The sequence below is a fragment of the Apis cerana genome, linkage group LG4 (assembly GCF_029169275.1).
Source record: "Apis cerana isolate GH-2021 linkage group LG4, AcerK_1.0, whole genome shotgun sequence".
Lineage (NCBI taxonomy): Eukaryota > Metazoa > Arthropoda > Insecta > Hymenoptera > Apidae > Apis > Apis cerana.
In genome coordinates, this window is record NC_083855.1 from 8,218,441 (window position 1) to 8,231,819 (window position 13,379).

Genomic DNA, 13,379 nt, shown 5'->3' on the forward strand with positions numbered 1-13,379 from the left:
TTAATCGCCTCGTGCACTCGCCTCTATTAATATCCGATCCATTCATCTTGCCGATTCCGATCTTTGCCACCTGTGCGCAACGTCTACGATTATAATCTATAGGAGGAATCACGGGGCCGATTTCTATGAGAGCTGATACACATCCTCGTTACTGTCACGGCCGTTTCGGTGAATTCTACCATTCAATTAGCGCCTTGAATTATACCGGTGTACCGTTGCCTGCTTCTCCCGGTGCTCGGTGGAACACTCGACTCTCTTTCGGCCAGAAATTGTGATTAACGCGCGATAGAATGTGAATTTATGAGGAAGATCGCGGAGGAAGTTTCTTTGGAGGACGAATGATAATTTATTGTTCAAAGCGTAGGGATTTTTAGAATTGTTTTCTTTTTTCTTAAGAGCTGGAATCGTGCGTCTTTTACCATTTCGCGGATCTTGATATTTTTTTTTTTTTAGCGAGGGAGGAAGGGAAAGTTTCTTTGGGACGAGTGATGATTTATTTAAGGAAAAAGAGTTATCCTATTCTCTATGAAAATGGTGAAATATAAACGAATAAATATATATACGAAGGTTGCATAATTGGGCTTCCAATTTGAATTAATCGTTGCGAATGTAGTGGTCATACGTGGAATAATATATTACGAAACTGATTTGTGTGGGCAGCTTCGTTTCATCGTTGCCACGCGAAAATAAAATGTAAACATCATAACTGTAATCCTTTTATAAAAATATGCGTGCAATAAAGAAAGAAAAACATAAAAACAGTTAAACACAGTATGAAACGAAACAAAAGAGGGACATCCGTAACATTGTCATACGAAAACAGCGTAAACGACGAGCGTTATTTTGTAATTGCCTCGAAATTTATTTTCAGGTTCTAACATTTTCGGAATAAAAAAAACGGGCGTGATAAAAATTACCATCGCTTTGTCCCTTTTCGCTTCCCACGCGCTTTCTCCCCTTTCTTCAAAGTTGAATAAAATGAAATTTGAAGAGCAAGGTTTTCCAAATATCCACGACGCCAAGTATCTCGTTTTGCCTCTTTCCAAGCAACTGATTTCGTAGTATAATCACAGACTTGAAATTTCTCTCTCTCTCTCTCTCTCTCTTCTGTTTTCCTCTCTTCTCCTTCCCCTGCCTCTCTTTTTTTTCTAACAAAGTTAAACAATACCGGCATTAAAGCCACTGCAAAAGTGTATGTTTACTGTTCCATCTCATCCGTGAGAATTTTAATTTTAATTTTAAGTAAACGTTACACAGGACGGTAGCGCGCTATGCTTACCAAATAGGTTTATATTCAAACAGAAAATAGGTACACGCACAACTGTAAAAACAAATTTTTGGTTTAAAATTCATTCGTGATACGAGTATATTTCACCGTGACTCGCGTTTAATTGATTTTTAACAACGTGACAATCGTGCTTAATGAAAAATTTCCTTTTCAAGATATATTATATTAAAAAAAAAAAAAAAAATAACTATATATTTATTTATACACAAGTAATTCATTTTAAAGTTATTTCATCGATAAAAAAGGAGTTTAAAAACTTTGATCGAATTTAAAAATTTAAAAATTATCTTATCGTCTTTTCGATTCAATTGTTCAGAATGCGGATTTTTTAATAGCGAGTACAACAAAAATTGATATTTAACATCCGTTATAAATCACATCGTACATCCGCCCCCCAAAAAATGATTTCCTACTTTAACTTTAAAGATAAACGATATTTAACAAATCGCTCCATCCACCGAGAGCGATTCCCAACGAAATCTCTCGAAACCAGCAGCATTACAATCGTCCAAATCAACAACCCTAGCCAATCAATCGGCTACACGAGTACCGATCGCGAAATATACACGCCCCCTCCCCCCTCCCTCCCCTACCGAAATCCACAATACACCGCGATACAGTGCAATACAATAAAGCAAACGCATCTAACGCGTCAATCTAAAACGCATCGAACGATTTGAAAATACGGTTCGCGGCTCGCCATGGTATCGCAACACACCGAGGGGGATGATCGTAACAGCGGACAACCCCCTCCCTCCCCAACTCTCGTCGTTTCCGCGCTCGCGTGCCTCACCGATCACAAAATTCGTGGCCGAGAGTTAAACGGAATATCGAGTACGAGTGACACATATATATATATATATTTCGCGATATAACACTTTTATTTCGTATATTTTTACATATTCGCCGTCGTCATCTCGCATCTCTTTTTTTTAAATCTCAATATGTATCGGGTAACAATTGCGATGGAATAAGAATGGAACAATAATTCTGCCTATTTTTATCGCTGCGATGTATTGCCTTGCATCTTCTTTTTTCCCATTATCCCTAATCTGACAATGCACGTCGAATAATAATTGGGTACGTGGAATGTGGAGTCTATAGAAAATAAGGGTATCATCGGGGAATGTGTTTCGTGATTTAGCCCGATGCCTTTCAATGCCTCTATTTTTAAACTTTTCAATATTGCCTTGCGCCTCCAAGGCGTGCAAGTTTTTTTACGTCGTTCCTTCGTCTAACTATAACCCTTCTTTTATACCTTCCTTTCTATTTTTTCCTAACCACATATCCCGATGTACGCCCTAATTATTGAAGAATAAAATCCACGAAATATCAAGCGGCGATCCAATGTATCTTTATATCTTCGTGTCTCCATATACATATGTATATATATCAATTAATAATTGGCTATGAAACGAGATCTTAAAAAAAAAAAAAAGAACAGAATATCCCTCCCACGTTTCGTGTATTTTTATCTCTCGCTATCCTCCTCTCTTTTCACTTACCTCTAACCACGCACACACACATATATGTATATATATACACACACGCCGCAATAATTGGGCGTAAAATAAAATCCACGGAAGACGGACAATACGAGGGGTGATACGATATATCCGAGGATGCCTCCCCCAACATTTCGGTGTATTTTTACACCGCAACGCCGCGCAACACCGTTTGTCGCGCCTCCGTGTCTTTTCACCCCCTCCCCACCCTCTTCCCCAACCGTGTGTGCCCCAATGTGTGCCAGGTAATTGGGTGTGAAATGAAATCTAACGAAAACCCTTTTAGGCGTGTGCACAGTCGCTCGCTTGTGGACAGAGAGAGTAGCCCGGCCCATCCCCCCTCCCCTCGCACCTTTCAATCCACCTCCACCTCCGCCTCGTTTCAACCCCATCGGCGTGCAACCCCCTTTACGTGTCCCTCTCTCCCCCCCTCCCCCCGCCCCTCGTGGAAAGAGCACTCCGCTTTTTCGCCTCCATCCTTCTTCTCCGCGTGCCTCGCGCGCGTGTACGTGTGTGGGTGCGTGTGTGTATCGGTATCCGAGGCCCAGCCTCGTGTTCAGCCCCGAGTATCAGCGCGAGAGAGGGTGGTTCACGATCAAATAGTTTCCATTTTTTTGTCACCGCCATCAGCCGTTCCTTTCTCGTCTGCATGCCACAGCGACGGAATATTACGGGACGATGGTTAAACTCCTCGTTCACGCTCTCCACTCTCTTTTGTTCTTTGTTGCTTTCTTTCGCCGCCTCCATCCCCATCCGCCCCCTGCCCCTCCACGAGCGGTTCTACCAGATGGTGGTGGTGGTGGTGTCCGGGTTTTTCCTATTCGCGCGATAGAAACTCTGCTTTTTCCCTTCCTTTTCTCTCTTTTATCTTCCCTTTTTTCTCTTTCTTTCTTTCTTTCTTTCTTTCTTTCTTGGTTTTTCGTTTGCTTAGTTTCGTGGCTCTTTTCCAAACAGGAGACGGATCAGACGCAGGAATTTGGCGCAGGTTTGATCGCCAAGGTTTAGAGAGGAGATTAGAAGATTAGGGGATTTCGAATTGTTTTAATCAGGATAAAGGATTTCGAGAATTCTATAAGAGTTATGAGAGTTGGGATTATTTTATTAATTATTCTGCCGCTCCCTGTCCATATTTTCAGCAATTAAATCGTCTTTGAATATTCTCGAAAAGGTTTAAATAAGATAAAATAAAAACGTTGTTCTCCTCGTGTATTTCCCTATAAACGAATCGAGGAATTTCATCAGCGATTATCCCAATGGCGTCTATTGAAAGTGGATTGCAGGTCAATACAAAGGACGAGACTCGTAGAAGTTTTTCTCGTAGATGCACCGTCGATACGCTCGGCCATTTTCGAGTCGAATCTCCGCTAAGCTTCTTATCGAGTTCCGTGTAGCCACCCCCTGTAAAAAGCCGAGCTCAGCCGTTATTATTATTACGTTAACCGCGGTTACACGCGGCCAGATTCCGTTTTTCGCTCGTAAATCCCGGACCGCGACGATTTTCGGCGTCGTTGCAGACCGGAAGGAACGACAGATTTTTCACAATTCAACTTTACTCTCGAGGGCGGAATTCTTCCCTCTTATGCTTGAGCTTATCAGGATTTTGAAAGATGATTGCGGATTTGTGAGTTACTTATTATAGAGTTGCAAATTGACGATGTAGTTGAAACGAGGCGAATTTTAAAAGCGATAGATTGTAATTTTCTTAATTTGTCGGGAGAAAAAGAGAAATGTACAATACGTGTATCGATTCATTGTTTAATTCATCTATTTTATCGTAATAGAGCGATATGTTAAAATAAAGTTAAAAGTGATTTCAAAAATTTGAGAAAAATACGAACAAATTTTCCATAAAATAAACGGAAGAATTTTTAATCCGGCTTTTATCGATTGTCGATTTTTTAAATTACGTAGCGAAGGATCGGGCAAAGTCGTCGAGTTCGGGTGAAAAGAACGATTCTCTTGACTCCACTTTCGGTATTATTTTATTGCTGCTCGTAAAGGACGAAAGGAAGTCGACCACCGTTCATCCCGCGTCTATCCGCGTTCCTCCAATTACGCCTCGGTCGGAATTCCAAGGGGACAGGGCAAATAAAAATGAGGGAGGGGAGGCAAGAACTCCGGGAGACTCGTATGTAATCGGCAATTTGTTAGTTAGGTTGCTATTAAGTCAATCACCCTGATTGCACGTTGCAGGCAAAACGAGGCAACGTTGAATTAAATTAGTATCAAAGAAGGGAGGTATTTTCTTGCTTCGTTAAAGGGACTGTTGCCCGAGAAGGATTTGGAATAATTTTCGTCTTTCGCAAACGGATAAAGAGGATAAAAAAATTGTATGACCGACAAAGACTGATCGAACAATTGATTTTTCTAAGACGAATACTCAATTGTTTCGCGTAATAAGTAATTAATTTTCATCATGATAGTTTATAAATTTATAAATTTACGAATAAATAAGTGGATTACAAATATATCTAACGAAACAATGATACAATCGTCGTTTCAATTACCTTCCCTCCGATTAATTACGAATATTTGATAAAAATCAAGCTGTTCGATTCAAATTTGAAGTGATACCAATATTTTTGATTCGATTCCATTCGATTCCAAAATTTGAGATAAGAATAAAATTTAAATCCATCGTAAAAAGAAAAGAATCCTCTATCACTGCAACTGCTTCGAATTCCTCGCCGCTTCCAGTTCCCCATTCATCGTTCTAAAAATATTTGTCTTGAACACCCGTTAAACAACCCTTCCAACCATCCACCGTCAAAAGCGTGAACCATTTTCTACCGATTACCCGCATCCTTCCACCTCCCCCTTCCCTGCCCCTCGCGCTCGTGCCTCCTAATAATCCTTCGCGGCGGAAGATTGAATCGGGCGTGGATATTATCGAATCGCACGCTCGATCCTCGGCTCGCGCTCGAATCATTATCCTCCGCTTTTATTTTCGTTGTTACGAGCGGCGCAATCACCATTTGCCGGTGATTTGTTCGCGGAACAGAGGTGCGAAAAGAGGAGAGCCAAGTGTCGGCCTGGAAACCAGTTCATAAAAATAGGAACGGAAACGACGACGTGAGGAGGGTTAAGGAAGGAGGAATCTTTTCTTCCAGAGATATTTCTGACTTATTAACGTACCGCAAGGATTTAAGGCTATTTCCCGGCTCTTCCTTCTAATTTTACTTTTCGGTATCGAATTCCTTTTTTTAATCTTACGAAGCGAGAAATATGAATAATATTGATTTCTTTCTGTACCCTTATAAATATTCTCCTCTCAGCGACACTTAATTTAATGACGATTCGATGTCAATTACTCTTCTGTTTTTTATAAACACGTGTATTAATTTTTCTTATCCTAATATTTCCTTCAATTTCTCAACTTATTCTTTATAAGTATACACGCAGATATATATAGTTTAAATGTCACGGTTGATCAGTTTCGACGATAAAACAACGAATAACGTTTCCTTGAGAGAAAAAAAAAATACGAAATAGCAAGTCGAGCGGAAAAAGTTTTTCCTCGGTTTTCGAAAGATTCATCGGGTTCGTTAAACGTTGGCCCGGTGGTGAACATGTTCGCCTCTCCTTAATTGCGCGCTCCTGGGGCCGTGGAAACAGCGAGCCAAGGAGATTCTGATGAATCAGTGAGAGAGGCCGAGAATAAAAACTGAACGACGCGACGCATAATTGGTGTGATCGAGGGGCTGATGCGACTGTTCCATCTCGAATACAACGTGAAATTTATTTTTTATCAAAAAAGAAAAAGAAAAACAAAGAACGACTTATTATAATAATTACACTATCGACGATAATTAATTGATTTTAAGAAATTTCTCTCTATTTATAAAATTACACAAAATTAAAAACATTCGATACGATGAACTTTTCCAAAAAAAAAAAAAAAATGAGAAAGATCAGAAGGAGTAGATTCACAATTTTATTGGATTTGATTCCCAATATTTTCTTCATGCTCGTCAAAATATTTACCACCCTCTTTGATCCTTCCTCTCGTCGTGTTAAAAGTGTCAAGTGAACCTTTTTAATTATCTAAACTAATTAAAACCTCCAACCGAAAACTGCGAACGCTTCACTTCTCACGAATTATGATTCAGCGGTTCTACCTACAAACCTCGTGTTCTACATTCCGTCGCAAGAATAGAGAGAGAGAGAGAGAGAGGGAACAAAAGAAAGAAGAAAAGAGAGAAAAAAAGAAAGGGGGGAAAAAAACGAGGAGAGCCGCGGCAAGGGAAGAATTTCATCGTCGCAATTTACATCTCGACCCATTACAAGGCGTCCGGCATCGTTATCAGCGGGCAACCCCGGCAACAACGAAACGAGCGTCGCTGTATTTAAAATGCATTAAGTAGAACGAGATTCGTTGATTGCTCGGCTCGACGGAGCTCGCGTATTTCGTGTAAGTACGTACGTACCTACGTCGTAAACGACGCTTGTGCCCGCGTGTGTTCACGAACACACGATAACGATGGAAAACGTTCTTGGAAAGGGATAAAAAGGAGGGAGGGGAAGAAGGAGTAGAGCGGGCAAGAAAAGTAGAAACGAACGACGATCACACTGTCAGACCGGTCTACATACCTTGAACCCTCCAGCTTGACAAAGCTGATACGAACGACCCACTCCTAAGTTCACGAGTATCTGCAAACTTTCCGAAACGTTATTATACGTCTTGTATCTTTACGAGCTAATGGAAACGCGTATTCCGAAAGAAAATAATCATTATTTTTATCATTTAATGCGAAAATTGTACCACGTGATTGCGGATCGTATCGTGATCCATTGTTTAAATAAATATGAAAAGAAGTATATATAAATACAATAAATATACTTACTTTCATTACATATATTTCGAATTCTCGTTATCCTTTAATTATTAATCGCGCTTACCAAACATCTACAAGAAACGAAGAGAAAAAAAAATTAAAACGTGTCCCCATCCCACAGTTTCGCCCTTTTCTCGAAACAAAAAAAGAAGTCCAAACTCCTAAACCATTAACATCCGCGAAAAAAGCGATCGATGTACACCTTATTACTCGAAATTAATTTATCAACCCTTCTCTATCATCCTCTATCATCTTTTCTTGACACTTCACGACACGAAGATAACAAAATAAAATGAAAGGAGAAAAAATATGGACGCGAAATCGGAAATCAACTCGCGGGTGGTGCACGACGAAAGAGGGGGAGCAAGGTGGAGGGAGGGCACACGTGTTCCTCGGGGGCGGCATATGTGGATCGTAACGTCGCAACGTAATGCCGGGAACGTCCGTCTTGTAGCAACAGATGCTGCGAGCATGCATAAGCGTGAGCCACCTCGCATACCACGGCATCGCCACGCCACTCCACGCCACGCCGTGTACACGCCGTGTGTTGTTGCATCGCGGACGTACGTACGTACGTACGTTGGGCCACGATGGGGCGTGTACGGGGCCCGGCTACCGGTCTTGTCCGCAGGGACGGACAACCGTCTATTACCGGGAATACAGGTGTGAGTCGGCCGATCGGCCATTACCTTTAATCGAGCTGGCCCGTTTATCATCGCTGTTGGATATTCGATGGATCGTCGCACGATGACAACCAGCCTCCCCCCCCCCCGATTTTCGATCTCGATTTTAAGTCGATCACCGATTAAGGATGCTCGGGCGCGTTGTGTCGTTGATTAACGTCGATCGAAGAATGATTTTAACCGTGGAAAGTGTAAGTGTAAGGCTTGATCGAATGATTGAAAATTTATATTATGTGTTATATTGTTTTCGAAAAGGAATACTTTTTTTTTTAATTCGTTCCAAACGGATCTTTGAACATATATTATTTTCAGTGTAAGTTGAATAATATTTTTTAAGAGATTTGTTTTTTTTTATTTTTAGGATCCTTTTTAGGATCGTCGATCTTTTCGTAAATATTTATACGAATTATTCTTTGTTAAATTACTCTTCAATCGTAGAACCACGACGAAATGGATTTCGACGTCGAAAAAGTTTTTTGAGGATGTCGAAACTCTGGGAAGATTTTTTCCTCCCCTCCCCTAGGTGGATGAAATTTATGCAACAACGCGGTGGTCGAAAATTTTTGGTGTATAGGTAAGTAAAAGCGCGCCTTCGGGGGTAAAAAGTAATTTAAGGGATGGCCAGATTGCGTTTCGCCTTGGTTTCCTTTTGGCTCGCGTGATTTGGAGCGCAACCGGTGTGGTACTATGTTGATGGTTAAAATGACGGGGTAATGCAGGTGAGCTTGTAGGATAAAGTGGAGATAATTTGGTTTTCTTTGCAAAGCGTTCGCTTTTTTCTTCCTTCCTACGTTTCGTATCTTGCCTGTGAGGCTTTACAAGTCTTACCTCTTTTACTTGTACAGTTTTAAAGGTCGAATTTTATCTTTTTTTTATACAAAATGAATTTTGCATTTATATATATATATATATGATAAATAAAAATCTTACAGTAAATCTTCAATCATTACAATTTTTACGAATGAAATATCAAAGTTTAAATTCTATTCTATTATATTTTGATCTTTATATCTTCCTTTTTTTTTTTTTTGAAAACTCGAAGGTTACTCGAAATATTATTATCCGGAGGGTCGAAGAGAGAATTGAGGAACCCAAGCACGCGAGCATGTAGCTCGCATTAGTTGCTTTGCGGGGGCGCAGAGATCGGTGAGTAAACATCGCTTTAAATTTGAATCATGAAGGCAGGAACAAGCAACGAGACCAATGCAAACCCCCCATTTCGTTTTCTGTCGCGTAGACTGTTTTGTATTCTCCTACACTTTCTCTCCCTTTTTCCTTTTATACACCTATTTTTTCCTCCTTTCCCCACTTTTTCGCTCATTTTCATAGTATCCTTTAGCCGGTGTATTCGCTTTCGAAACGAAACTTTATTTTTTCGCGCAGCGTTTCCTCTTTCCTCTTTCCTCTAGATTTACTTAAAAAACGAACGTTGACGCGCAAGTGAGGAAATGGAAAACGATTTGAACGATCGTTGCTCGCTATCGATTTATTAAATACATTTTAATTGCAATTGAAAATTGATTCTCAGAGAAGCGGTCAAAGCGGAGAAAGAGCGCAAGAGGGTGTTTTTGCGAAAGCGAAAAGAGATTTAAATCTCTTTCTTTTTAAAAAATTATTATTTATTTTTAATTATTCCTCTACGAATTTCCTTTTTTAAGTTTCGAACTCTCTCAAATTCTTTTCTATTCTTTGTGGAAACCGGAAAATATCGTTGAACGAAACTATTAATTATTTTCGCGCGCACTTTACAGATTGAAGTATCCATTAATGAATCTCGTTCAATTTATCATATTGCTCAAAATATTCAAAACCCATAACCGGACGATCGAAACCGATCACGTTCGATTAAATTCTTAACGCTCAGCAAGAGGAAAAAAAAAGCAAGGATCGAGGTATTGCTCAAAGATACGTGGCTCGTACCTTAAACTACTCATTACGCAAATTACGTCGACCCTCGGAATGGAGTCTCGAATCACTCGAAACTGGTCATCAGCACAATCGAACCTCATCTTCCCATAACGCTCGACAATCTCCCCCAAATTTCAGCCTTCGATCAACAATTTTAAATATTAAATTCAAACTGTAAATTTTCACAGCGAGGAGAAGAAAACGGACGAAAATAAGAAGAAAAAGAAGAAGAAGAAGAAGAAGAAAAGGTAAAAAGCGCTGAAAAAAGAAATAATTCTTCGAGTAACGAAAACTTGATTTGCAAGGCGAACGATGGACGATCGATTGGCAATTCCTTGGCGAAAAAAGGAAACGCTCATCGCTTAGTTGCGTTCTTGCGTTCGAAAACGCTTACAAAGACGAGTGGAAATCAAGATTTCGCTTGTAGCGGCGGCTGTAGAAAGATCGTTTAAGTGGTTCCGTTGCAATGGCTAACCGAATAAGAACGGGACGCGATGGAATTTGTTCTCTTTGGAATTTCATTTCGCGCCGAACAATGAAAGCTTTCGAGGAGGAAGAGCAGTGCCGTTACACTCTCTCTCTCTCTCTCTCTCTTCCTTTCACCTCTTCTCTCTGTTCTACCTTTGTTGTTCTATCTATTCTTTTTTTTCTTTTTTTTATTATTTGTCACTTCACCCGTGGATATCGATCTTGCTATTCATCGCGAGCGCTGCTTATATGCATATCAATGATGAAAGCTCCAATCGAACCGATCGCCGAGCGCGAAGAATACATTTTCGATTCGTTTCGACGCGAGTTATTATCCGGGGAGAAAAATGGGAAAAACACTTAACGATCGTGCATCGAGTCGAGTCGCGCGGCCGTTTAACGCGGACGAGGGTTAAAAATGATTTTCCTCCTTCCTTCTTCTTTTTTTTAACGAGAAGCGGGAAAGTAAATTTAACGTGCAAGTGGAATCGTTTCCTTCTCCTATTTTTCTCTCGTGTATGACGACGATTTGATTTCATCGGATATTATTATTTCCAATTTTTAATAATCGATTAATTAATCGATCATCTCTGATACCGCCTTTTGTCGTAAAATTTTTAAACGACAAATCCAAAATCTATACAATCTTTCACGTGTGTAACGAAGGAATGACAATTTCTTTTATACTCGTTTGTGCGACACGAAGTTTAGATATCCATTCGATCATTTCATCTTCTCAGTTCATATATACATATATATATTACGATCGTAAAATTCTCCGCAATAATAAAATATCCGCGATCCTTAAAAAAACGATCTCATACGTTTCATCTCCACAAAGCCTCGAAGCTAAAATGCAAAAACTCGAGAGAACGTTGATCGAGTCGACATCCTGGAATTCGCCGTGTCTGCCAATCTTACGTATAGGGGGCGGCAGCGAGGAGAGAAATAAAAGTATCGGGCTTCCTCGGACGAAGCCCCGTATTTCTGAAATCGCTGCGCCTACGTAATGAGCGCAGACAGTAGCCGCTCGGTATAAAACTCGCGCGTACAGGCGGCGTGCCGTGAAGTTAATATACAAGCGTATATTCTTTCCACCTCTCTCTCCTTCTCTCTCTCTCATTCGCGCCTCTGTTTACTCGCTCCTCTTCCCGCCGCTTCGCTCAGCCACGCTCACAATAAGGAAGCAGTGGCGCGGCTCGACCTTCAAAGATTGCCAGAGCTGGCCGGCCGTCGCATGTTAATTATTATCGCGGCATCGGTATCCACGTGTGCTATACGGTGACTTACATTAACGTACCGAACTCGTGAGAGATATATGTTTGTTTATTATTCGAGCTGGTATTTAATATAATGTTAAATTATTCGTTGCGTGATGGTTAGCGGAAATATACATGTATGTATAATTTTGGGCAGAGAAAAATTATCGGAAATATATTCGAATCTTTGAATTAAATCGTGATAAATTGTCTTTTGAGTTTTTATCTCAACTTCGATAAATCCAAAGTATAAATTTACTTGTCAATTTTGGGAGTGATGGAAGGAGGGAGGACAACTCTATTATTTTATTACATTTTTGCGTTCCCTTCGATGATTGAAAACGTTGTAAAGCGTTGAATGAAAATTAATTGTGCGAATTTTTAAGAAAGGACGCGCCGTCAGCGGCCGGACGAGGAAAGACGGTTACGGTTCGGAACGCATCCGTCCTCCTCGTGTGCAGACGCACGCACGCGTGCATTCGTGGGCGAGATGCAACGGTAGACAGCGTTTGCATCATACTTTTATCGCCTAGGTTCCGTCTTCCTCCAATTTAATATAGAGAAAAAAAAAAAACCGGAAGTTGTATCACACCGGTAAACTCGCGGCGAACGCCAACCGTATCCAACAAGCCGTCGTTTTTCAATCTCTCCGTTTGAAAATTTAACCCTTGAAATTTTAATTATTTTACGAAGGGAGAGAGAAAAAGCGGAGAGAGAAAATACTAATATTGATTTCTATAATTTCAAAGAAATTATAATTATAATATTTTACTTCTTCTTCCAAAACAACAATATTACTTTCATTAATTATAAGAAATTGCTACAACGTATCTAAAAATCCCAATTCTTCTCTACCGTCCGAAAGCTATCAACACGATCCACCAATCTTTAAAACGATAATTAGAAAAAAAAATTCTGTCCTTATAAATCATCAAATTTCCTCACAAATTCTCACCGCGTCTCTTCATCGAGCAAGCACAATAAAACGTTTCCCGCCCCAATCTCGTCAAAATTAACGCCGCGAAGCTCTCTCTCTGTCTTTCTCTCTCGATTCCACGAGCCTCGCACTTAGACCGTGACCGAAATCGAAGATGAAAAGCCAGGATGGACGAGCGTTCTATCGAGCGTTCTCCAAGTTTCAGAGCTAAAGAAGTTTCAGGGAAGGCACAATGGCAATTTGGCTCGGGATTTACAAGCTCGGTCCCGAGCTATTGCTTTTCGCGGAGGAAATTCCAAACGCCGATCCTGACGCGCATACCGTAATGATCGGTCTAGGTCTCTTTTTTCTACTTTTTTCTTATTTCTTTCTCTCTCTTTTTTCCTTTTCTTTTGCCTCCTTGGAGAAACTGGACGACAAACAGACTCTCCTCTCCACTTCCACTCTTTCCCCCCCCGACCGTTAAATCACGTTTACAACCGTAGGCAACTCGTTG

The 13,379-nt window shown here is 40.5% G+C and overlaps 1 long non-coding RNA gene across 1 annotated transcript in view; it reads right to left on the bottom strand.

Moving 5' to 3' along the window:
• Window positions 1–379: 379 nt before the first annotated feature.
• LOC107999070 (uncharacterized) overlaps window positions 380–13,379 on the bottom strand; it is an 88,700-nt gene continuing 75,700 nt past the window's right edge. Inside the window, exon 4 of the long non-coding RNA XR_009829530.1 lies at window positions 380–4,191. This is a non-coding gene — a long non-coding RNA (uncharacterized LOC107999070). The remainder of the gene's footprint in view (window positions 4,192–13,379) is intronic.